The 27,123-nt window shown below is 38.1% G+C and overlaps 1 protein-coding gene across 1 annotated transcript in view; it reads right to left on the bottom strand.

Annotated features, from left to right (window-relative positions):
- The window catches only part of LOC121318044 (oxysterol-binding protein-related protein 8-like), a 99,277-nt gene extending 76,701 nt beyond the window's left edge, over positions 1 to 22,576 (bottom strand). Inside the window, exon 1 of the mRNA XM_041254263.1 lies at positions 22,248 to 22,576. The gene's annotated coding sequence lies outside the window, so the exon portion shown is untranslated. The remainder of the gene's footprint in view (positions 1 to 22,247) is intronic.
- Positions 22,577 to 27,123: the final 4,547 nt, after the last annotated feature.

Consider the following 27,123-nt stretch of genomic DNA (forward strand, 5'->3'; position numbering starts at 1 on the left):
GGTTGTCTTCAGGAAGAGAGGAACAACAATATGGGTAGCAGTGGCATTTGAGAGGACTGTGTGAAAAACGACTATTGAACAGAATATGATTATCACATTATAATATTTTCTGTACAATAAGTAAATTAATATTAAACTAGTCATCAATAATATCACAATAAACAATTATTGGACAACAGAGTTCACAGAAAATGTGATATATGATAAAAAAGGGGTTCACAAATCCAAAACAAGATAAAGACAGAGCTACTTTGGTCTAAATGCTGGAAGACAACGACTAAGACCTCTCACTCTCCGTACACAATGCGCAATGCATTGAGATTTCCCTGCTGCTCAGATTCAGATTCTGTGTGTTAATCGCCCTCAGCTTGTGTAAGCACACCTTCAAAATGTTAATCCTATAGGCCTAACTATTCCCATTGTTTTACTGAAACAATTTCAAATATGCTGTGCCAGATAGGGCAAATTCTTTAATTAAAAATACTGTAAGCTGCACCCAGTATGTGCAGGCGAGTGTGTGTTCCAGAACTCACTGGTCATTTGTAATGGAAAATATGTACATTGAGTAAACAAAACATTCAAATACCAAGATATTGTCATTTTATGTCCATGCTGGAAATAGCACTGAAAGAATCTCTTCTGATCTTTCTTTTTTTCAAGATAGCACATGACTACGAATTGAAAATGCAAACTAATGCTTTAAAGTTAGCTTTTTTAAACAGTATTACTGGATCCCCACTCACAATCTTTTGGTTCTTCCATTTTTACGTTTTAATGCAACACCTTATAAGCTGCTTCATCCTGGACCACTGGAGTGAGGTTTAAAGTGAAGTAATTGGGTACTAGGAAGTAGCAGCAACTATATTGTTGCCTTTGAGACATCTGCATATTCCAAATTGAAAATACAAGCAAAAATAGATATTGAACAGAAGGGGGCAGGTTACAGTGCTAAAAAGGATAATACAAGCTCAATTAAAATGAGATTTAGCACCCTTTTAAATGCATCGCCATTGCTAGATGGCACCGCAGATTAAACCAAATTATAGATACTGTAATGAATGGTGGCTTACAAACTGAGCATGCAGTGCAGTGCAGATGTAGAGAGTCAGGCTCAGTCAGGTGGATGTGCTGTACAGGAATGAGATTTCTGACAGTCTGCATGTTGAGGATTTTGTTTCATTGCCAAACAGGATGGGAAGATAAACGTCAACACAAAACGAACACCTGCACAGCTCTAAGAGCCTCCATTCTGCTTTGGCATGCAGGACAAACTGGCTTCTACTATTCTACTATTATCCTAAAATAGCCTAGGTCACTGCCGAAGCAGGTTTTTCTCCTTTTGCAGTTAGCAAAACAATTGGGCAGCTCTAAGATACGACAATCTTTCTGGTTTAAGTTATAGCCGAAGTCAAGTTAAAGCATTACAGAACACCCCTGTGAACTTTTATTGTATATGAACTTTTGTTCCAGGTGTACTATTATGCATTGTTACAACAAAATGTTTTAAAACACATTTCTTAACCTTTTTCTTCATCCCTGTAACCCTAGTGAACTCTCCCTGGGGAAGGAGGAATCTCCCTATACGAGTCATAGTGTGCTTCTACAGCAAGTAGTCCTTTTCTGAGTCACCACCGTTAACAATTACAATGAGGGGGGATTTAGATCTGCGACCATGTTATAAATGGGCACACAAACTCTGCGACTGCCACCATTGCAGGCAATCTCTCAGCCAGTCTGAGGAGCTCAGTAAGAATGTACCCTCCCTCTATTGGGAAGGCAGTGGTTGTGAGTTTGTGCTGTTGTTTTGATGTTCAGTACCAGCTTTATACTGTACACTGTCACTACATGACTGGAGTTTCCAGTGACACACATACTAAGCTGTTACATAATGGCAGCCTGATTCATGCATTGCATTCACCTGAATCTGAGAATCTTTAATGGTATACTTAGAGGTGTTCTGTATTGAAAGAATGAATGAATGTATGCACCCAAGTAGGTTAGCATGATTTAATGTACAGTTAGTTACGTTATTTTTTCTCATTGTATTTTATATGTGTGCCTGCTATAAAAGCAGCATTAAGTCTCTGATTCAGGTTAGCTTTACACAGCACATTTCTTAATTGTCAGACCCATGAATCATTAAACATATTCGTTACGGATGTACTATAGCATTATTGCCTTTTAAAACCGATCATAATGATAGTATTCTTATTTCTTTAGTTTACACAAAGCACACAGTGTTGTGGTTCAGTGTGGCACATCAACACAGCAAGACAGGTAACCCTGAAATAGCAGCACTGCATTAGCGCAAAGACAGAAGAGATTCCCATTGGTTTTAGGCTAAGCTTGTTTGGATTCAGCGTCACTGCGATTCACCAGAACACAGGTCAGCAAGGGTCACTGGGACAGAAATGAATTCCATCAAGGAAAGGAAGAGGCTGGGAAACCAGGGCATCACCTGAAAAGCAGAACTGACTGTATGACGGCTTACTTGCGTGCATATAATACACAGTAAATTGTGCCTGTATTTAAAATTAGCAAATTTGGCTTTGCAGGTACTGTAATCACATGATTACACCATTAGACTTGCAAGAGTCACAAATAACACATTGCAATAATGTAACATGTTTTCTGACTACTCTGATAAGGTGTACTGCAGCTGTCAAGTTCTAGCTATTTTATTAGCTAGAACCCCTTTTAAGTGCCACTAAACTCTATTTGCAGTAATTTCTCCCTCTGCCACTTTGCAAAGACTATAACCATGGATTAATAACACAGCTGAGTGCACTTAATTCCCCCTTTCCTGTACTGTAAAATATTTTATAGTAAAACCCCCATAAGACACGACAAGCCAAATATTTATTCTCATGACCCAATCTTCAACCTGAAAAATGTTATGACAATGCATTCGACAGTATGTTCCCATAGAGATCTTTCTGACACATTGTACGCATGTCAAGGCTGCTCGGATCTTAAAGACGATCTAGCATGTATTCTTTATATAATAACAGTTCAGCCTGTTGTTTTTCTTCTAGAATTCTGGAAAAGTGTCAGGCATATGAATCTTTATTTAATCTCTATTTAAGACAGAAATAAGACATGTGTTGTGGCCCACGGTGGCAATGTGAAGTTTCTAACAATTTTCATGCATCTACTGTAGTAAACTGCAGCTGAGCTTTAGCAATATATCAATGCCCCCTTTCTAGCATCATTTCAGCGTTCACATTTTCAAGACCGGGCATTGTTTGTTTATAAATAGAAATGCGACTATTTAAATCACATTTAAAATTGCATAGATCAAACATAAATTTTTCCTTTTCTGTAAACATTTAAATAAAAAGTTATCATTCTTGTTATTTAAATAAAAAGTTATCATTACCCTCTTTTTTGATAGGCTAAGCGGACGAAATTCGAGAAATGGTTTATAACGGCTCCAGCATCCACCATTCTGTGAAAACGCAGGACTCAGAACTGAAATGATTCATTCCACTAGAAATTCACTTCCCCACAGCAATAGAGAACCTTAATGGCCACCTTTTGGAAATGCTAATCAACTCTGTATTCCGCTCTTTCATTCTGATCATTAAACTGGAGTACAGACAACATACTGTAGACGTAAGATCATGAAAGGCACATGATACCCTGATGGAATACAGCAACGTTTACGGTTAGCCTTTTCAGTAGGCAATGCCTTTTTTGTATCTTATTTTATTACATGGTAAATGTCTCCATAAAAAACATCCCCACTCTGGTTTTGATACACAATAAAGATTGAAGCCCTCAGTGCGGTACACATCGTCCTGAGTTCTGAAAGCACACACATTTGAACTTGTTTTGTGAAACAACAGTTATTATATACAGTAAATGCTGTCATTAATTGCTTTTTGTAGATTCACGCTTGATGCACTACTTTGTCACAACGCATTCAGGAAATTGCATCATTATAAACTCCTCTCTCCATATAAGGTAATCTATGTCACGCAAAAGTTGCTTGTCCTCAAATGAAGACAATGGCACTTAACGGGTTCATTTTCAGTACAGTAGCCTTTTTACAAAAGTATTATTTTATGGGGCTGAACAGTTTCCATTGAGTAGTATTTTAGTGCTCTTACAAAACAGGCCCGTGTTCGACCGAAAGAGTTTTGCTATGTGCCGAGTTTTTTTTTTCTTCCAGTTGAAGAATTCATCTAAAATTCTGTTTTTCCAGATGGTCAAAGTCCTTAAAAACGCCTATCGCTTCACTTGTTGCTATAATTCATTTTTTTTTTTTTTACTAGCCTTAAGTTTCTCGTTATAAAGCAATGTGCTACACTGCTAACTTACCCTCAAGAACAAATGTCTGAGCCAGAGTAAAATCTTTACAGAAGTTCAGAATCGCATTAAAAAAAGCCACAACCCTGTTAAAGAACAAAATGACTTTGATTGAAGTAGCAGACTACACGCTGCCAGTCCCTCATAATTCAGTTGAAATAACAAGAAGGAGAAAAGCAGTATACCGTAAGAGTTGGGTTTGCCTGTCTGATAAAAGAGAGATGCTAGATAAGTGCTGAACACTGCAAAAACCATTACAATCATGAAATGGCTTTTCCAATAATGATCCCATTTAATCTGGAGATAATACTCCAAATCTAGCAAAGCTGTTTAAGGTCACTTATTTTGTCACAGTACAGTTCAAGCAAAACGTGCTTTTATTTGATTGGGATCAAGCACAGCTGGATTTTATTAGAGCATTTTACAGTACCTGCGAATGCCGCTGGATTGCATCAAGCACTTATTTCTAGGGGTTATCGGCAGGATGATACAATCCAAGGTGATACAGGGCTGAAGTTACGGATCAATGCTTGGTTGTATTTTTTAAAGCAGAGTGCAAAACAACTTATGTGCACTGCAAAGGGGTTTTCAGAACAGAAAATAGGAGGCACTTTTTTACACAGAGAATTGTGAGGGTCTGGAATCAACTCCCCAGTAATGTTGTTGAAGCTGACACCCTGGGATCCTTCAAGAAGCTGCTTGATGAGATTCTGGGATCAATAAGCTACTAACAACCAAACGAGCAAGATGGGCAGAATGGCCTCCTCTCGTTTGTAAACTTTCTTATGTTCTTATGTTCACTGATTTTCTAACGTGTGGTTTTACTAATTTCTGTTTCAACAGTATTTTTGTCATATTTACATTGTACAGCACAGTATTACCACATTTACAGCACATTAGGACTTATTAGGACATTAGTTCTTCCTCATATTGCTGTACTCTACAGGTAGGCCTCGATATGTATGTGAATACCCAAGGTACTTTCAGCAGTGCTTTTACGCATGTGCAGTGAATACATATTTCAAATAAATGTTTTAGCCCTTCATTCTCCATTGACTTCTTGACTGAGGTTTTCATTCTCTGTGAACGCTTGTGAGCATTAGTGCCTCGGCTGTGCAGAGTGATATGGTACAGACTCAGTGCTCTTTACCTGCAAATGAGAAGCATATTCCTTAGGTACATCAGGACAAAAATATAAATAACTATCTTTATTTTTATATAGCGCCTTTCATAGTGCACCACAAACACAAAGCGCTTTACAAGATACGAGACAAGGGTGTGTGAACTATGCATCAGCTGCAGAGTCACTTACAAGAACGAAAGACGGAGCACAAGGAGGTTAAGTGACTTGCTCAGGGTCACAAAATGAGTCAGTGGCCGAGCTGGGATTTGAACCAGGGACCTGCTGGTTACAAGCCTGTTTCTTTAAACACTGGATGACACAGCCTCCTGAGTTATAGGCCCTCTTTTAAGAGACCACCTGTGTTAAGACACCATTATTAGACTGTCCCTTGACTGGTCTCTTAATACAGGTTTGACTGTATAGGTTTTATTTTGAATATAACCTACAATATTCTGTTGTTGTCTCTACTGGACCTGGCAGCTATCAATTCCTTCGTTTTGTACAAGGAATGCACCGGGGAAAATATCAGTAGGAGAGATTTCATCAGAAGCTAGCCACAGCGCTTCGGCAGAAACATTCTAATCAGAAAACTGCAAAGCAGCAGGCTACAGCAGCTCAAACTGGATTCTGCACTGCATTGAGTGACACACATGCAAGATGTTTTAATTAAAAAAACTACTTTTGTTTTTACAGTTGTATACGTACATCTACCTGTTTACACCCATTTACACACTAGTTTCTTTTGAAATGTTTATTTTATTGTAGTTTTCCATTTTTTGAAGTAGTGCTTTATATGTGGCAAGTTGGAAAATAAACCCTCTTATGTTTAATAGTTCATTTAAATACGACTTCTCGGCTGTGCAGATGTTTGATATGATGTGCTTAAATAAAACGTTTCAGTTGTATCGGATAGTTTGTCTTTCATTTTAACAGCTGAACAATCACAACAATTATGTCTCAAAATATCAATTCCAATGCCAGTTCCTTCCAAGAAACTGGAATTTGAATTAAAATTGGGATTTGATTTTAAAAAGCAATCGGAATTAAAAAGCAGGAAATGACCTCAACCCTGGTCCATTCTGGAATTTTAAACTTTAATTTCTGAGTTAGCTATAACACAGTTAATTGGTCCAAATCTTCGGCTTCTGCCACAACACTTCTCAAAGTCGAATTTAATCGACTGGCAGCAGTACTTTTTACAGTTCATTCATATGGGAATACATTCAGTGGAGGGTGATAATGGGGTCATTTTTAACATGGCTTTTGAAAGGGAAGACACTTGCAGTACTTGACAGATAAGAAAATCATAAAATTTACAAACAAAAGGAGGCCATTCGGCCCATCTTTGGTTGTTAGTGGCTTACTGATCCCAGAAACTCATTGAAGGATCCCAGGGTGTCAGCCTCAACAACACAAAAAGTGCCTCCTATTTTCTGTTCTGAATGCCCCTTTATCTAATCACCACTTGTGACCCCAGCTCCTTGTTTTTCTTTTTGCAGGTCCAAAAAGTCCCTTGGGTTGACACTGTCAATACCTTTTAAAAGTTTGAAAGCTTGAATCAGATCGCCGTGTAGTCTTCATTGTTCAAGACTGAATAGATTCAATTCTTTTAGCCTGTCTGAAAAGGACATGCCTTTTAAACCTGGAATAATTCTGTTCGCTCTTCTTTGCACTCTTTTTAGAGCAGCAATATCCTTTTTATAGCGAGGTGATGAGAACTGAACACAGTATTATAGATGAGGTCTTACTGATGCATTGTAAAGTTTGAACATTACTTCCCTTGATTTAAATTCAACACTTTTCACTATGTATCCTTTTTTTATCCATTTTGTTGGCCTTTTTTATAGATTCCCCACATTGTCTAGATGAAGACTTTTCTCAACATAAACTCCAAGGTCTTTTTCATCGATTCCTTCTTCAATTTTAGTATCTCCCATATGGTATTTATAATGCACATTTTTATTGCCTGCATGCAGTACCTTATACTTTTCTCTATTAAATGTCACGTGCTATGTGACTGCCCAGTTCTGAATCTTGTCTAGATCATTTTGAATGACCTTTGCTGCTGCAACAGTGTTTGCCACTCCTCCTATTTCTGTGTCATCTGCAAATTTAACAAGTTTCCTTACTATACCCAAATCTAAGTCATTAATGTAGATTAGGAATAGCAGAGAACCTAATACTGATCCCTATGGTACTCCACTGGTTACCACACTCCATTCTGAGGCTTCTCCTCTAAACAGTACTTTCTACATGTTAACCACTCCCTAATCCATGTGCATGCATTTCCTTGAATCCCTACTGCATTCAGTTTGAGAATTAATCTTTTATGCAAAACTTTGTCAAAAGCTTTCTGGAGATCTAGAACAACCATGTCATATGCTTTGCAATTATCCATTGTTGATTTTGCTCCCTTAAAAAAATCAAGCAGGTTAGTTAGACACAATCTCCCTTTCCTAGAACCATGCAGACTGTCTCCAAGGATACTGTTACCATATAGGTAATTTTCCATTTTGGATCTCATTATAGTTTCCGTAAGTTTACATATAATAGAAGTCAGGCTTATTGTTCTGTAGTTACCTGGTTCGGTTTTGTCTCCATTTTTGTGGCTCGGTATAACATTGGCAATTCTCCAGTCTGTCGGTACAACCCCTGTGTCAAGAGACTGTTGCATGATCTTGGTTAGCGGTTTGTAAATAACTTCTTTCATTTCTTTGAGTACTATTGGGAGGATCTCATCCGGCCAAGGGGGTTTGATAATTTTAAGTGCTCCTAGTCCCTTTAACACTTCTGCCTCTTATGCAGGCGAGACTCTTAAAGTGAATATCTTATTTGGCAAGAACAGAAAGCAGTCATGAAGCACACTGCATGAGATGTACTGCAGGTTACAAAACGGAGATACAAGTTACTCATAGAATAGGACCTGCATCTGGCAATAATATAAATGGCACAGCTGGACTTTGTACTGTTGTCTTTGGTATCACTCCAAAATGTCCTTTGTAAATGACAACAAGGTCCCAGTGTGTGCAAGATGCACAGCCATTTAACACTTCAAACAACAAGCTACAATAACACTCATGCGCATACAAGCTCTTGGCACGGCCAGGCGGAAAACTATTTTAGTACTGGAACAAGAAGGAATGCTCAAGAACACATCTGAGCTCCAAACACTGCTGTTCAAAACTTCTGGTGCTTTCTGCACTCGCCCCTGTCCCTCGAATTGTAACTCAAGATTGGCTTTTAGTTGTTTAGATGACTGTAAACTAAACTGAGCTTATTCCAAGATTGCTTCTGTTAAATGTTTTTGTTGCAAGAGATCTTCTGATGTGTGCAGTTAAAAATGAGAACTTAAATATGGTGTCTTTTGTAAAATATACATGTCATCAACAAGAGCTACAGAATCACAAGCTTGTGATCTGGTGTTCTTGTTATACAACCAAATTCCAATGCGACTGTATTAGAATCACAGTGTTAACACTCCCCAGTCCCACAGCTAAACACAAACACGGGCCTGGCTCAAAATCTGCGGAGTTCAATTTCTCTTCCAAATTGGATTTGGCCATTTATTTATGCAACTCTGTTTTTCAGTTTTGCATGGTGTAAATTGTAGATGACGATGCAAATATTTTACAAAACAGCTACCCAATCCATGCGCCAGGTGGTAAATACATTGCCAAAGGGGCCAATCTGGTCAAGCTATATGGAAACATGAGAAGTCTGATTTGCATGAAACTAGGTTTGGTTTCATAGGTTTTATGCTATTAATCAAGAGCATAATGAAACAGGTTAGTCTGACATGGACGTCGACAGGGACACTGCAATACGTTTATCCTGCCCAGGTTTTTAAATGGATGAGGTCATCCTAAACATGACAGGTATTTTTAAAATAAGCGGTCTCTCAGTTTATTTTAGATCTAAGCACTGCACAAACTAATAACCAAACTACAATATGCTCATTCCCTTCCATTAAGGGCTGGGTACAGTAAGTCCACTGTATTTTTCAGTACATTTATTCTTTTACATTTTTACAACACTGTTACAGACATAAAACAAATACCATGGAATGGCTGAGCAGTGTCTCTGCTGGTGTACTGATTGACTGTTCTTTCTTTATCAGGAGAAAGTAGACATAGTGTCTCATCCCCCTGGATGCTGGCACTTAGCAAATACTCCATATTGTACCACTGTCTTTGAGGCTGCTGAGAATCTAGTTTATAAACACAGTGTCTTTTTAGTTGGCACCACAGTGAAAAATAGCTCAGGTTTCACAACTCAAACTGCAATGTAACTGGCTGAAGATATAGAATAAGTTTATTTACCAAGCACAAAGCCACGTGGTCTGTGGCAGTCACGCAATATAATTGTTCAATTCAACCGTGAAGCCAGCTTGGAAGCCTTTTACACAACAAACAGCCAAGGTGTCTGGTAAACAGACCACTCCTACAAAATAAAAAGGACCACACTTTAACCCTTTACGAGGAGGGGCTTAATCTTCTGTACCACAGCCCAGGTTAAATCAGCCTTGTCACCAAGCACATTTCAGCAATACAGAGAGGCAGCCTTGAAATCCAAATTTAACTGGGTTACCGGGTTTTGTACTCTGAAAGGAACAGCAGTTCTGAGAAGCTGGTCCGGCAGTCCGGAAGCTCCTAGTGCGCTGTTTTTCAAGACTACTTAGACTGTATGGATAGCTACCTGGTGGTATGAAAAAAGGTTTCAAGAAAAAACTGGTTTGAAATAAAAGTACTTGGAAAACCAAGGTAATACCAGGAGGCAGATAACTGGAATAAAAACCAAGGATGGAAATTGCTGTCAAATACATGTAAATTATGAAACTTAACAGCAATGATATTCTAGCTTGTAGTAAAACAGCTGTCTAAGAGACATATAGAGTAGCAATTAGAAATCACATGCGAGAGGTAGGACGGTAACCCTTGAAGGATCGGAAGCCACTTCTCTGAACATGTAGTGACTCTGTTTTAATGATCTACATAGAGACGTACTGCTGTGGTTTAGGTCAGTGGTTCTCAAACTTTTTTGTTCACGGACCACCTGATTTTTTTTTTATCTTGTCGGACAACACAATAAATAGTATAGCTGACTGAAAAAAAAAAAAAAAACAGTTAAAACCGTGACTTGCCTTTCTTTGTTTTAATGTGATGGGCGGGCCTGTTTCTGTGAGCAAAAGTTATTTTAAAATTGGAGTTTTAAAAGAACTGTTCTAGTTTACTTTTCATTTCATTGATCATTACAGCAGAAACTGATTTAAGCGAATTAAGAATCTGTGAGGTAGAGGTGGCACCACACCAATTTCCAGCTAGTATCATCTTTATTTATAACGGAATGCTTGGATGCTGCACGCTGATTGGCTGTACAATGAATGGTGCAGCTTATAAATACACATTGTTGTGAGAGGTCTTTTAAAGTTTTTTAAAAAACAATACCTCATCCTTGTGCTGCAATAAAATCAATGGGTTATTTTGTAACGGATCCTTCTGAATGAAGACAGGATTAGAGAAAGTCAGTGTGTACCTAAACCTAAATGCTTTAATTATTTGCTAATCTCTGATTCCCATAAAGAATGTGGCAAGTACTCAATGCTGAATATGTAACAGCATAGTCTGTGTGTTGCACGTTTAAAATAATTAGCATCTGATTTTTTTACTGACGAATCGCTCCTCCAGCTTCTGCCAAGCTGCCTGTGCTGGCATAACTATCTGTTGAATAACACTGAATCCTCTTTAAATGCTGTAACGTAGAGACTTAATGGCTTGCAATCAAGGGAACTGAAAATCAGGTACTGCAATATATAGAATACATAGCTCAGACAGGGGGTGATGGCTGGGTATGAAAGCCAAGGCCTGTTAGTAATTTACCTTGTTCCTGTTAATCTTTGTGACCACATTACACATTTCTGTTATGATACAGGGCTGAAGGGTGGCACGGATCAGCACTTTGGTGGAGTTTAATTAGCCTAACCGAGTTTTTGCTGCACCAGTAAGAATGTCCCTTCTTCCACACAGCTCCTCCCTTAGGCAGTCTGACACAGATTGTGTGTTTAAGAATGACACACTGGGAACCATCATTAAATCCAAATGGCTGTCCTCTGCTGTACAAGATCTGAAAAGATTCCTTAAACTGTGCTAAATTGGGTGCGTTCACCGTGTTTAAGCTAAACCCTTACCTGGGGCTAAATGTAGACAGAACGCGTTCAGTGCTGTCAAACACGAAATGCTGTATTGTGATGCATTTCAAGTATTTATAACAGAGGAGATTCAGTATTACTGTATATACTATACGTATGATGACACTCATAATTACATGCAAGTAGTATGTCAGTGCTATTAAATAAATCATAATGTGTTGATTTCATTACAATTGAGTATCAATTCACTTCCATACTGTGTTTTAAAGGCCAGCTGGAAACAAATTTTCCTCTCATCCAGGAAGATGACGTTTTTATTGCCATACTGCCATAGAGGCCATAAACTGACAATGAAACTATGTACCCAAAACTAGCACACTCAACCGATTCATCATGTAAACACGACCTTTTGTTAAACCTAACTTGAGTTAGAGCTGTGGAAACTGGGATATGTATTTCTTTGTGGAGTTTAATCAGAGATAACACCTTGCCCAGGGCTACAATCCCTCAATTCACTGCAGAGAGGATGCATTTCTGAGGAAACCAAGGAAAGTGGAAAAAAAAAAAAAAAAAATTTATATCAAACTGTCAGATTGTTATTGACTGATACTCAATAATTGTGTAAACAAGGGGAAACAATACAGTGCTGTCTTGAGTCATGAACACGTTTGAAAACAAGACAGTACTGTTTTGAGTCATGAACACGTTTGAAAACGATAGTACTGTTTTGAGTCATGAACACATTTTTTTCCACATTTTTTTCCATTCGCGGATTGGCCGTACGCGACACGAAGCTAGGCCAGCGAGGTCACACCGAGAATTGAGTGAACGGCTGCCCACAAGCTCGAAAGCAAGGGAGAAGTGCAATAGGCGAAAGGCACCGGCAAACAGAGGAAGGGCAAGGGGGAAACGCCACGTTCGCCGCGACAACACACTGGCAAATGGAACCCCCCGGCGCTTTTAATGTGGCGATGTGCAGTACCTACCACGAAGCTAGTCCATCTATTTCACACCTAGAATATTGAAAGTCTGCCCACAAGCTCTAAAGCAGTAGAAGCTCAAAGCGAAAGCACTTCAAACCATATTAATTTCAATTAAAAAGCCACTTTCCTCTCACAACACAACTTTCAATCTGGACCACCCAGAGCAGATCTCCAACTTGGAGGTTGACAGGAGGCGGGCTGGTCTTAGCAAGAGGTCATCCACTGCTCAATGTGTAATTCAATCTTAATTATGTTGCATTTGTTTTTTGTGGCTCAAAATACATCTGTTTGGACATGGATGGTGCCATGCAGTGTTCCAATCACAGACCTTTCCTGGAAATTCAACATTTGTAGGCTCGTTGCAGCTCATGTTACTCGAGTATAAAAAAAGAACACACTGTGACAGAAAATACAATACAGTGCAACTAAAATTAAGTAATAATGTCAACTCCAGGCACTACAGTATGAAGATGATTTGCTTTCACACAGCATTGTTGAATCCTCCAAAGGTACTAACTGTTTCTGGTAAAATAAATAATTGCAATGTTGATTTGAGCACATCTCATCAGTTTATGCAAGCGTAAACTCTTTGCCAATTTTATAACAGTACCGGTCAGTGCAAGTTCCATGGCTTCTTGCGTTACTGTATCAAAGTATTCTAAGTAGGTGACTTACACAGTATGCACAGAACCAGTGTTGCAAGTCAATGTATCAAACGCTTCGTAGACAGAGGCTAAGCACGGATAAGGTTATGTATTACAAACAGCTCCAGTGATACACAATGTCACTGCTCACCACTCACACTAAATACTTAAGGCAGCCTGGTCAGAAGAGCAGATTAACCAATATGCAAAGTGTACAACCCTCCAGAGTGCAAACTTTTGAAAATGTGGATCACTTCTTTCTTGAGAAGCCTTTCTCCGTATATTTAGAGAGACTTGCTGTATAATGCCAGGAGCACTTAAGATGCGTGCCAGCAAGCTGATAAGATATGAGCCATCATAAATATTCTAGCAGAGGTCAGACCCTATTTCTCAGCTCTAGCCAGTTTTCTCCATTCAAAGGAAGAAAAACACAATTACTGGTTGCTAATTCCTTCCTTCTATACCCAGACATGCAAATGGAAATGTGTGGACTGCAGTGTAGCTGGTTTAAACTTAATGGCCAAATAATCTTCACAACCAAGGGAAGCAGTCATCAACATAACCTGTAAAACCCAGTAATCATAATAATAACAGCAGCAACAATACTATTCTGTTACCTACAACTAAAAGGTGCTTTACTCTGTAATACAATGAGCCCAAATTTTTGTTACAACAGTTTTGCAGTTTCTATTCCTTTGGGCTGTATGACAGTGACCCATGTTATCAGGATACAAAGACTCAGATGAATACAGAGTTGAACAGGCTGACTGTGGGTTGCTGTGATTCAGTATATAAAAGGGCAGCCACGTTTAGCTTCAGTACCATCAACTGTTCTTGTTAAGTGAAGTGTAACTTTTAAATTTCCAGGTAACATTGTATGATCCACTCACCACTACCACTTGACATCCCTGTTTTTATGGAAGACTCATTCCAGGGCTTGAAGAACAAGCTAGAAAGTGGAGCTAACTGAATGTACAGTACAGCCTAGATCAAAGTAGAATTATGAGGGACTTGATTGAGTTTTTAAATCTTTAAAAGGAATTAACAAAATTAACCATAGCCACTACTTTAAGAGTACTACAGAAACCAGGACCAGAGGACAGTTGCAAAATAGAACCAAATTTCACATACTTTATAACTTTATTTGAAAAGTTTAAACTAAACTGACAAAGGCAACTGAATTGAAACGAAATAGTGGAAATGACAACACCACCAATTTTCAAAAGAAGAACAGTAGTGTTTGGTAAAGTAAAAAACAAAAAAGTATTTTATAAAATAGTTGCAGGCTTCTGGTGGGTTTTTACAGTATAGCAGCGCTACGGTAGTTCATTACATTTAGAATTACAGATCTTTTGAGACAGCATGAAAGTTTGATTGTGATCCATCTGTTAATTAGCTCCATGAAAGAAAGAGAAAGACAGGAAGCAAACTAAATCTTACAACTAAAGTGCTTTATCTTAAAGTGCTTTGCACTACAGTAATCAATTCAGTGTAATTTCTAGCACCATTATAGAGTGATTCTTCTAAGCGAATTGAGTTCTTGTGCTTCGCAGGAGAACCCTGTAATCTTCAGCATTCCAATGCGTCAGGTTTCTAATCTACCACAGAACTGCTCTATCGCTATTTATTACAAAGAGAAAGCCCAGTAAGAGACAGTGGCAAGGCAAGCGTTTCACCTACCTCAGAAAACAGGCAGACCCATGAAGACAGGCTGATACACTATACAACACAGTATGTGTCTATAGGCATTCAGAAAGAATAACCCAATCAACAAAGACTCATCTAAAAATGACACTTGCACAGTTTGGTCAAGTCATTATGTGGCTTTGGTTCTCAAGAAGCAAACAGAACCAATACGGCTTGATTTGCATTTCAAAAGGCTGTTGCTTCATATCCCCATGTTGAAAATAACTGTTAAACTCTAGAGACATTTCATGTACAGTAAAACTACTTTTTGACATTTTTGGCTTACTACTACTTCTTTCATGTCCGCATGGTGATGCACAGGAGTCGCATCATTTAATATGTGATACACTAGCAACTCAAAGTTCTGAAAAAAGAACTGTGGCTGAATCTGGTTGCTTTATTGGTTTTGAAGCGTCTGGTCATTTAAATTTAATTCAAACCATCTGTAGACAAAAGCTCTGGGGATGCTCAATACTGTGCACACATGCAGTGAAACCTGCCTCATCAGGAGATGCTACTGTAATCACTAAGTTTGAATAAAGAAATAATCCGAGGGGATAGCCATTAAAAAACAAAACTTTGTTCCTTTTTACAAATTCCTCTTCCTTCAAGGTTACAGTGCTACCTGTACTACAAAACAGGCATTAGCGTTATTGCTTGTATGCCTACCAAAAATATTCAATTAATAAATAAACAGCGCTTACAGAACACCACCGTGCTTTATCTCAAGGGAAACAATGACAAAGTAAACAGCTTGAGCCTGACATATTAGAGAGAACAGTCAAAACGGTTTAGATTTAATGCCACAGTCATTTTGAATGACAGTTAATCTAACAGTATTGCACAGTATTAGCTGTATTAGTGTCTAGGTTTCTCCTGTGAAGCTTATTTTACAATGTTTTGGTATTTAATGTTTAATATTATTACTGTTAAAATATTAATAAACTCTTCCTTGCTCAAATGATTAAATTAGAAACAAAATCACAAAACACATTTCCTCTACACTGTATTTCCCACCCCCATGTGGGGAGAATCTGTGTTTTCTGGTATGCATCTTTGAACTACACTTCCTGAAAAGACCTGTGCCTACTGGATATTCGTTCAACACATTTCTTGAGGGAATTTGCTTGGCAAGGCTTATGGAACTGCTAAAATCAGCTTGCTATGGGATTCTGTGTTGTCTGCAAAGCAGATGGTTGCAGTGCAATATGAAGGAATGCACTGGAAAGTGAAGGCAGGGAGGAGGACGTGCTACCCGCTTGGTTGAGCCTCAGATACAGGTTTGTATCACATTAAAAGTGGCTTGTAGGAATGCATGGTGTGTAAGGTGGGTCACTGAGGTCTGAATTCTGGCCAAGCTGTATAGTAAGGCTTGGGATTGCATGGGGCGCACTCACTGGAAGGGTGCATAGTATTCTTCAACTCTCACGTGTCTTGGAGATCTCGGACTCACACTAACAAGAAACTGAAGCCTTGGTTGTCACTCCTTTAAAAAAATTAACTAAGAACAGCATTTTCTCTGGCACAGACTGTCTGAAAGCTCAAACAGCCAGCTGTGCCAACGCTCTCCCATAGTATGTAAATACTACACTGGTGGGAAGGGGTTTTGCCAGTTTGCTTTTTCCCTTGGGATTCAGGATTGCACATCTCTAGGGAATTATAGAATTTCTGAAGGCAAAAGTATAAAACTATTTAAAACGCTGGAATCCTCAAGGCAGTAAAGCACAATGCAGTAAGACTGGACAGTCTTATTAAATCCAAAGTTTTCTGCACGTCATTCAGGTATGAAATGACTTGTCTGGCACCAGCTGTGTCCAAGCTCTGCACACAAAGTTCTTGCTAAAGAAAAGCCATGCATTCAATCATTATCACCCAGATGGACCAATGCACCTGCCTCCCATCCAGCATCCCCAGAAACAAACACTTTTTTTTCACGACAAGTAGTACTTTTTTCCTTATCTGACAACTTTCAAACAGCTTAAAAGTACAGAAGCCTCATTCAAAATGAATAAGTGTTTGTTTAATTGTGTTGTGCTCCAGTTTTCTTAAAGCTTTTGAAAAGGGCTACTCTAAAGGGCACTATGAGCTTGCTTTTCCTTTCAACTCAGATGCTCCGAGGTAAATACAAGACACAAATTTTGGTAAAAATAATAATGGAGAGTCAATCATGTCCAAATGTACCTTTCAATATCAATAACTAAAGCAGAAGTGAAAATGACTCTAACCCTATCCAGTAACCAGTACACACAAATCAGAAGTGAACTGCTCTTATTGTACCAGTAGAGAGAGGCCTATAGTTCAACATTATCATATAACAAAGCACCCTTATCAACACACCAGTAACCTGATACTATATATAGTACTACTGAGTGTGCTTAGGGAAGTAATATGCTGTAGACTATAGGGTAAATAGTTAACCGTGCATTAAGATAATATACAGCAGTGTGGGGTGTGACCGGCTCTATGGGACCTTTTAGCAGTAAGTAAGTACATAATCAGTTAGGTCTTATCTTTGCATGGCACGGTTATCTGGGTTGTAAAACCGATTGAACCACATATTCTCTATCACAGACTGCAAGACTGAGAATAATTATAGGCACTCAAAGAAAGACAAGCCTCCCCTAAGACATCTCCTGATCGATCTACTGCACAAGTGGTTGGACGTGACCGGTGAATGATTGGGAAAAGATGGCACCTGAAAGGAATCAATGGATACACACAATACCCCTAGACTGAGGTACTGATCTCGCTGCATGCACTGGGAGTTAGGCAGGGTGGGTTTTCACAAAGTGATGATGGCAAGGTCTATTTTTATTAGCCACACTCTTAATAACAAAGTTATACTTTATTAAGGGAAGCGTGGCACAAATACTGCAAATAACACTGCGCACACCCAAAGGTAATTATTTCAGTTTGTTAAACCTCAGGAGCCTATGAACCAGCATCTGACAGGCAAATAACTCCTGTTGTGCTGTAGATAGAAGCTTGCCTCCATGGAGCAGCTGCAGTACTTGTATGTACTATAGATCAGTTTCCATCAAAGGCTTTCTAAAGATGTAAAAGATCTGTGATGAAAAACTACAGACTGGAAACATGCAATCTGTATTAATGTTTGCTCTGAGCACAGGACTGGCTGGGAAGATCTAGCCTTTTAGTCATGGCAAAATGTATGCATACAGCTCCTTCACCATCCTGCTCATCGAACCCAACCTTAACCAAGAACAAGCCACCTCAAACACTGTTGACTGGCTTTTGTTTGATTGTTTATAGAGGACACAGAGGACGTCACTCCTTTAATAAGAATGCAGATCTAGCAGGTGTTAATACCATTAGGACTAAATAATGCATTGCTGGGAGTTGTTTCTTATACAAATAAGATAAAGCGTACTTTTCATTTCGGGATAACAATTCTTATCTTTTGGCCATGAACCTAAAGGAAAACAAAATTAAATTGCAGTTATTGACCAGTATTGATCCAGATTAGCCTTTCATAATAGGAAAACACTAGCACAAGAGGCAAAGAAAGAAACCTCAGCTGAACATATTTAGCACCAAGGGTAAGCCTCTAACCCAGCCACTGTTTCCGATAACATCTTCTCATATTGTCCATTACACAATATGACTATCAGGTAGCCCAGCCCAGCGCCTAGTCTATTGATGTTTAAAAGCTCATGATATACCTCCTAAGTTAGGATAACAGTACTGCATTATGCAACAAAAACAGCGTGACTGACCTGCAAGTAATTTTTTTTTATTTTTTTTTTTTTTTTATTTTTACATATTATGTTATGTATGCTAATTGTACCATACAATAAGGATATATAAAATCTATTAAATAAAAAAAAAAAAATCTGAATATTCAATAGGTCAACAGGGTCTGCTGTTTTACTGAGTACAGAACTTTGTAACTAAACAAGCATGCTTACTCACGCAAATATAAAGATCCCACAGACACTGCTGTATAAATAAAAGCATGGGAGCGAGGGATAAACAGAATGGCTGAGACCACCAGGTTATGAACCATTCAGGGATGAATGTTGTAGGAGAGGCCACTACATCTACCTCTTACTTCTAGCTCACGAAAGAGAATCTTTAGCAGGAGTGTAAAAATCCAAACTTGTGCAGGTAATTGTTTTGTTAAGTGAGCTGCCTGTTTTGCAGTATGCAGATTCCTATAGTCACTCAAGCAGCTTCTAGAATGCCTGGTTTCAGCTCATTTCTATTCACTGTGCCGGTGGAAAGCAGAATCTGTGGGATATCACTATATAGACACTGTAAATCTCTGAACATTCAGGAAATAAACTGAAATAACCCAAACCTGCTGCATGCCAGAACAGCCTTCAATCCTTTCCAGTAGCCAAAAGATCAAACAGTGATTAACCATGGCCAAATAAATCTGTTTTTTCTGCTGAATGCACTTCCATCGCTGTCAGTATGAAGGTGTGCTGCTGAACAGGCCTAGCAGGGGCTTCTTTTTTAATATTAATATGTCAGGTTTTGTGGGGTATTATTATTCATTATTCAATGCATTTACATTCTTTTTTTTTTAAACATATGCATACAGTAAATAAGTTTGCTTTCCATCTAATACTAATTGCATAATGATGTCAAATAACTGAAATTCAAGGGCTGGGCATGAAATTGGAAACATATGCAACATGTAACAGATTCTTTTGTGTAAAGGTGCTGTCCCTCACATCACTCAAACGAATACTTATAAATGGAATCTCTAAAAGCTGCATTTCTTTACGGTACGTTTCAGTGAAGATAGGCAAGACTGCAGATCCAGCAGACTTTGACAGAGAGACTGTATTAGGTGCTCGGTTGATGCTTCTGTATCCAAAACACCATGCAGAGCCATCTCAAAAACAGCTGCTGATGATGGTTTGAGACATTCTGAAGACTGATCTTTGATTTCGTACCCCTACAGTATCCACAGGGTCATTCCATCTTAAATCAACTCTTACGTCAATGAAAAACATTGATTTTTTTTTTTTTTTTTTTTGATTTTTTTTTTTTTTAATGCGTATAACTCATATTATTCCACAGTAGACCAATATCCAGAAGGATGGTGTAAATTATCGTTTGAGAAACTTATTTACAGCTCCTGGACTTCCAGTACTTTAATCTGGGGCTATTTTGGACAGTTTTGACACATTTTTTTGTAGTATTTTTTTTATAAATCATTTTTTTGGAACTAAGTTTGTGATATATTTACAGGTATACCTTGGGGCTATGTAATAGAGTTGAAACATTTTTTGTAACACGTGACTTAAAGACCCTTTTTTATTTAAAATGTGTCCAGTGTTCCAGGGCTTTGTGGAGTCTTTGGACACCCCTTCAAAACTGTGATTAAACCACTTTAAACCGTCCTCATTTCAACACTGGACACCTGAGAAAGTTTTAAAAAAAGAAATAAACCAAAATAGTGGAGTGGAGAAAAAAAAAAAGGTGCTTTTTGGCCAAAACAATCAAAACAATTTTGGTGTGCAGGCAGAGCTTTTAAACGGTGCATAGTTTGTTTATATTTAAAAAGTAAAACGTTGTGTTTTATTGCAAAAAACAACGTTTTTGCATTTCTGTCCAATGTTCAACGACGTCCAAAATATCCCCAGATTATGGTAACTATGCATTCATTAGGTACAGCTGAAATGGAACTAATACACACTGCACATACAATGCAACATATTCAGCAGAGCAGAAAAAATGACTGCTTCTTAGAAAGTTTGTGAAACTATGCTTTAAGTCATCTTACGTTATTATCATTTAAGTAACTTTAATGAGCTGCGAGTTCTGTTGATTAAATTATTTTGTTCCATTTAAATTAAGCGGCAGTACATGGCAATGCACTCGATTGACTACATTAACAAAGCCTGCTAGATTCCCATTTCCATGTGATAACAGCATCTTGTTGAGGGTTTCACAACTAAAGCATTCAATTTGTAGCACAGTTACAGTGCAGACCCGTCTCATTTGCCCTTTTCACTAATCTCACAGATTAACAGCCGCCGTGTACAGTATGTTCAACCAGCAACCTGAACGAAGCTGTACTAAACGTTCAAAAGGTAACAAATGTATATTCTAAACTGGCGAAAGCTTTCAATGACAGAGTCACATTGCAGAACACTAAGTCACCGCTCCTATCCACAAGGAGAAAAATTAAAAGTGAAACCTGACAGACGACAATTAAATGACCTCCATTGACTGCTTTAGTGGACCTGGGGTGCTTGACCCCCAAACCCCCAAAAATGCACAATTGGGAATCATATATAAGCAAAAAGTGTGTTTGGCAACAATAACATGGTAAGTGCATAAACGTTAATACAACAGTAAGCCATACAGTACTGTACTGTGCAATGCACAGCTGTTGCATACAATGTCAAACTATTTATAAATAGAGAAAATACCAAAACTTGTTTACCCAGCTGTTTCTCCGTTTGCTCTGTCAATAACCTATACAGTTTCCAGCATACATCTTAGAAAGAAAGCTTCTACAAAGACCTTGCAGAATGATGTGGTATTTTGTAAGTACTACAACAGAAAGACTATACATCATACAAAAGCTTGTATATTTCCTATGGGGATTTTAAAGGAATCATACACCAAAACAATACATATTCCGATAGCATCTTAACTCATATTCTTGTGAAGCAACCCATGACACACGGTATGGGACCTTCAATCACACAATGCATGTCAGATGAGGCACGGTGATCAACGTAAACATACCAAGCTGGCACATCACAATTTATAAAAACTCTATAATAATCCGTTATTTAAAATAGCTGTATGCAAGAAGAAACTGGAATATACAAAAGGGGCATTTGATTTACACGGGGAATGTCAGCACACTGATTTTCACACAGTTTAGAATAAAACATCTTGGGGGGGGGGGGGGGGGGGGGGGGGGGGGGGGGGGGGTCAACATGGTTAAAACTTAAACTAACTAGCTCCGCCAAGACTCGATTTTATTAATCAATGTTTCTTCGGCCACTTACCTATATGTGAACATTCAAAACGGTTGCGTTTTTGTTCATTAATTATTTTTAAGAACAAAGTATTTTCAATACGGTATATAAACATGGCAGTGTATGAAACATGACACAGCTTGATTAAATCATCGTCGAGAATGTTATCTAAAAACCTGTCAAATTCGTAAAAATATCGTTTTTTTAATGTACAAATAAATAATATTCACAACATCAAAGGAAATATACTATATACTATTTTTGTATTACTGTAAATCAAATCCTAACATGACAGAACAGATTGAAAACATGAGTGCAGAGACCGAGTCCTGTACATAAACACCCTCCTCTCAGTGCAACGCAGCAGCATTTAACACTTCTGCTTACCTTTCAAAGGGTAAATCTTCAGATGTAAACGGCCTTAATGTAAATGTGCTGTGCAAGGCGCAATGTGTTTCTGAATCTTTACTGAAAGCAAATGATCATACGAGTTTCATTTTCTGCATCAGTGCGCTGTAAGTTTTCTGTCCAGAGGACGGTATCGAAGATGCTAGGTTTAATATTAAAACTTCAAGCATATGTCTCCATTCCTTATCAGCTGCTCAATTTGCAATCGTGCTCAGCGTTTCTCTTTCCCGACTTGTGATCAGCTGTTTCCCTATCGCCTCTTCCTTCCTGCAAACCTAAACTCCACTGATCAAAGGTTGATTAGATTGCCTGGACTAGCCTCGCAGAGATCATGGATTGATTTGACGAGTCTGGCAATATTCGTTTTCTTGAAATGTGCTGGAATTGTAATAGCGTGAGTTGAGCCCCGCCTGTGGATGAACACGTTTAAATGTGGATATGTTACATATTGAATGTGTCATACAACCCCAAAAGAGGCCAGTCTGTTTCCAAAACATGGTTGTTAGCAGTTCTATCGATACGAAAAAGTCCTGCAAATCTTAGTGAAATCCAGGCCAATAGCAAACGTTGGTTACGTCCGCCCCCTGTCAGTATTTCAAGATATGACCTATTTTTTCAAATCAGTGGTATTTTGAGGAAAAACGAACATTTTGTACACACCAGTAATTAATGTGTTTTGCGCAACTGTAATGTATGTGAGACATTATACGTATATCTCTTTTACTTAAAAAAAATAACCTCTTTATGTTTTGTTTGTAATTTGGACAACCAAATTACGTACGGCATGTAATGACCATGGGCTAAAATGGGTCGTATATTGAAATATATCTGTTGCTTTGCTTACCGTGAAAATTTGAAATCGGAATTGTTATCCCGCGTTATTATTTCTAAATGACAGACACATGGTGGTAATCGTCGGTTTGATTTGGTCAGCCTGTACGCGATTGTATAAGCCAGTGCTGGATTGTTCAGAGCATTTTACAGTGCCAAGAAATACCCTGAATTTTATCGATCGCTTTTTTTCTAGGGCTCAAGTACAGATTGGTGGTTGTGCGATTTCAGGGTGATTCCCACATGCATTAAAATGCTCAAAGGAATCGGTGATTTATCCTGAATAAATTGATCAAATGAACTCCTTTCCAGACCAGGGCTCAATCGTAATTGGAACTGTGCAACTTGCAATGGGATTGGAACTGGAATTGTAGTGGAGTCTTGGCACGTCTGCGTAATTGCAATTATACCATAGAATTGAGCGATTACAGGTTAACTATGCATCATTTGTCATTCGGTCATTATTCTTGTATTTTAAACCACTTCCTTGTGACCTCATTGTTGAAAAAAAAAAAAAAAAAAAAAAAAAAAAAAAAGGTATGTAGTATGTTTCTGTATTTGTTCCTGTGACTGTTGCTTGGTTATTATGAATAAATAAGAGTGAACGTGTTCAGGTCTGCAGTTGTTTATGTTACTTTTTAGTGTAATTTTAATTATAATTGTAATTGCTGCAATACAATTGTAAATGTACTTGTAATTTAACAAAAACAGTAAATCAAAACTGCACTCATGATGTAATTATAATGCAGATTCGTATTATAAAATGCACAATGTTCACTGTGTAGACATCTTCAATCCTCCAACATTACATTACAACATTGCAAGCTAAGCAGGTCTGGACCTTGTATTTAAGTCGATGGGAGACCATGAATACACAGCATGGTCCATATTTTCATGCACTCCAGTTTTTGATTAACTCGACTTTTGAGATCAGCTGCAGGAAGCATTAGCACTGGCTCATTAGGAGGAAGTGCTTTCCCTTGGGGCCAAATTATGGACATTAAAGATCCTATGGCAGTCTTTTGAGAAAGATGCCCTTGCATTTCAGCAGACATAATGTGTGTAAACTGCATATTGGGTCCTAGTCACAAAGTTTTAGATCATTTCAAAAATGTTTTTTTTTTTTAAATGGATTTAAAAAATATAACTACTGTATCAAAAATATAAAGTAAATAATAAAGTGATACAGATAAAAAGGTTATCTATGTAAAATCTAGGAAAATGAATAAATCAAAGGCTTCCAACATTTTCTACAGCAATTTAGCCTCACTGTATTGTAACAGACATTGTTCCAGCCTGTTGTTTTATGAAACAAAATAAGTTTGATGAATGCAAAGCTAATATATGCTAATAAATAGCCCATCAGTGAAAGCCTTCGGAATATTCTACAGTGTTAAAAGTTATTGTTTGCTACAGAAATTTTTGAAAAAAATGAAAACATCAATATTATTTAAGGTTGTGTTCTTTTAAACATTGAGTTACCTGTTCACTGGCCAAATAAGTGAAGGGCTCAGAAGGCAACAGCAGACTATGTGCCAGACTCTCTGACCCAACAGAAATAACAACAGAGTCCCTTTGCTCCAGCGATGTGTTCTAACAACACTGTGGGTTAGACCCAGTTGTCAGGTGAAGACTATGATTGGGTGCCTGGCAGTTTCCTGGTGTTAGTTAAGAAGCTGCAAGTTAAATGCAATCTATTTTGGCCTCTTAAAGTGTTTTAGAATTTCAGTTTATTCATCTTCCTCCATTCCAATAAACAAGTGATTTCAGTAGGAAAAATAAATAGCTTTATAACCTGCAACATTTAATAACATGTAACCGGGGGTAAGCTAGGCTAATTAAACTTTAGCACATATGGTCATAAAAATATTGATCTTATCCTAACCCCCTGTGACAGAAATATAATGAATTCTTGATTGTAAATCTCCCTCCTGACCTGGGAGGGTGCTAAGCAGCAAGAACAGAGTTCCCTGGACTGGCTGGTCTGACAGTTCTTTCCCAGGGTTCAAGAGAAGTCAGCCAGCCTGGAAGGGGACGAGATTCCGTTGCAACAATGAATTGACCCGGATGGGAAACTACGTGGCAGCCGCAGATTGGAGAGGCGGTTGCACTCATTTACCAAGGGGTCATGTGTGACAGCATAAAAGGGGACTGAGAATCGTTCCTTCTTTTGAGCATTTAGCCTGTGAGAGACCCAGTGAGAACTAAATATCTGTGAGTGTTTGTTTGTCTGTCTGTAATTGTCCTGTTTTGTAAATTACTAGACAGCTAAACACGATTCCAAAGCTGTTGCCAAGGGCCAGCACAAACCGGGAGCAGCACTGCACAGTTGTCACTAAAACTGTATCACCCACCGTGAGTCCGGCTGCATGCACCCAGGACTGGTGACTTAGTATTATTGTGGGGCAGATATTTATGGTTATTGCTTATTGTTTGGGATTGCAACCTGTTGCTATTTACGTTGCACAGTACACATTGTGATTTGCCAGGGTCTTATTTGGTCACTAGCCCTGTATACAATAAAATTCCTTTCCAACTGGATTATAACTCTGTTTAATCACACACTGCATCACTCCTGCACCTGTACCCACTTAATCACTTTGCCACCCTGTGACAGGATAACAAAGGGCTGAGGCTCAGGAGACAATGTAAAGTCAAAAATAAAGTTATTTATTAAATAAAATAATCAAATAAACAGGCACAAGGGCCAACAAAAAGAGGTTCAAAAATAAATAAAAGTGAACTTACAAAATAAATGGTCAAGTTTTCAGGTTCTTCAACACCAAACAATAAAACAAACAGAAAGGCCTTCTTTCTTCACAAACATAAAACTCTCCAACACAAAGCAAACTCCCAAATATAAAACACACCTCCCAGTCAGGCCCTCTCCCCTGGCTTTTATCCCCTGTGGCTGGAGCCCAATTAATCAATAATCATTCAATTAGAGCTCCAGCCACATTCTCACATGTTTTCCTGGCCGGGAGAAATTTAACCCCCTCCCTGCCAGTTCCAAACACATTCATATAGATGGGCAGTTCCCTGTCACACACCCCCACACACGCACACAAAACATGGCAAACAAACATTACCAGCAACAGATGCAATAAAGACAAGGAGCAACCAAAGCCCCTATTGCTTTGGAAATCCGTGCCTCAGCATTTTCAATAGACTTGTATTCTATTTGAATTCACCCCTCAGATGCATGCTTAAGAATTGGTGTGAATGATTTTCCAGGAAAAGGCAATGCTGGTTTATGTAAATATGAATTATAAAATTAGAACCTCAACCTTAATGCTTTTTAAGTCCTTATTTTTATAGATGAAAGCAGAAACACATATTTACCAACATAAAGGATATACAATTATAGATAGTTTGCACGCTTGCCATTAAACCACAACCACCTTAAATTAGTCTACAGATATGAATCACGTACTTAGCTTTGGAGAGTGACGTTATCCCTCCTGTTGACCATTAATTAAACATTTTAATAATAAAGAAATACCCATCCCTATAAATAACTATGTCTATTGTGTTTGTAGTTGATTCTAGATCAAATAATCTCTCACTGCACAATTACAGCTCTAAATTTGAACAATAAACAGGAAGTAAACTAGGAAAATGTTATTTTCAAATTGGAAAATGCAGGGTGTCTAAAACCAAAGAAGGCTCTTAGGCTCTTATTATGATATTATATTCTGACATTACACTGTGTCACGACTGACAATTTAATTATATGGCTGCAATTGGAATATTTTAAATACCGTAATAAACCTCTTTAAATTAGTTTGACATTATTTCTTTCTTGCTGTGGCTATTGAATCACATCTAATTGAACTGGCTGTTCATTGTGCTGAACAGTATACTATGATATACAACCATCAGACTTCATATCTCAGATAATGCTGTCTAAAGTTTCTTAGCAAGCCAAATATTTAAAAGATTTAACAGTATTTTAAGATTGCAAATGTATATCGCCTGTCTGTGTATATAAACAGTGGCATTGGAACATTTTTAAAGTGGGGGT

This window comes from Polyodon spathula, chromosome 7 (genome assembly GCF_017654505.1).
Source record: "Polyodon spathula isolate WHYD16114869_AA chromosome 7, ASM1765450v1, whole genome shotgun sequence".
Taxonomy (NCBI): Eukaryota; Metazoa; Chordata; class Actinopteri; order Acipenseriformes; family Polyodontidae; genus Polyodon; species Polyodon spathula.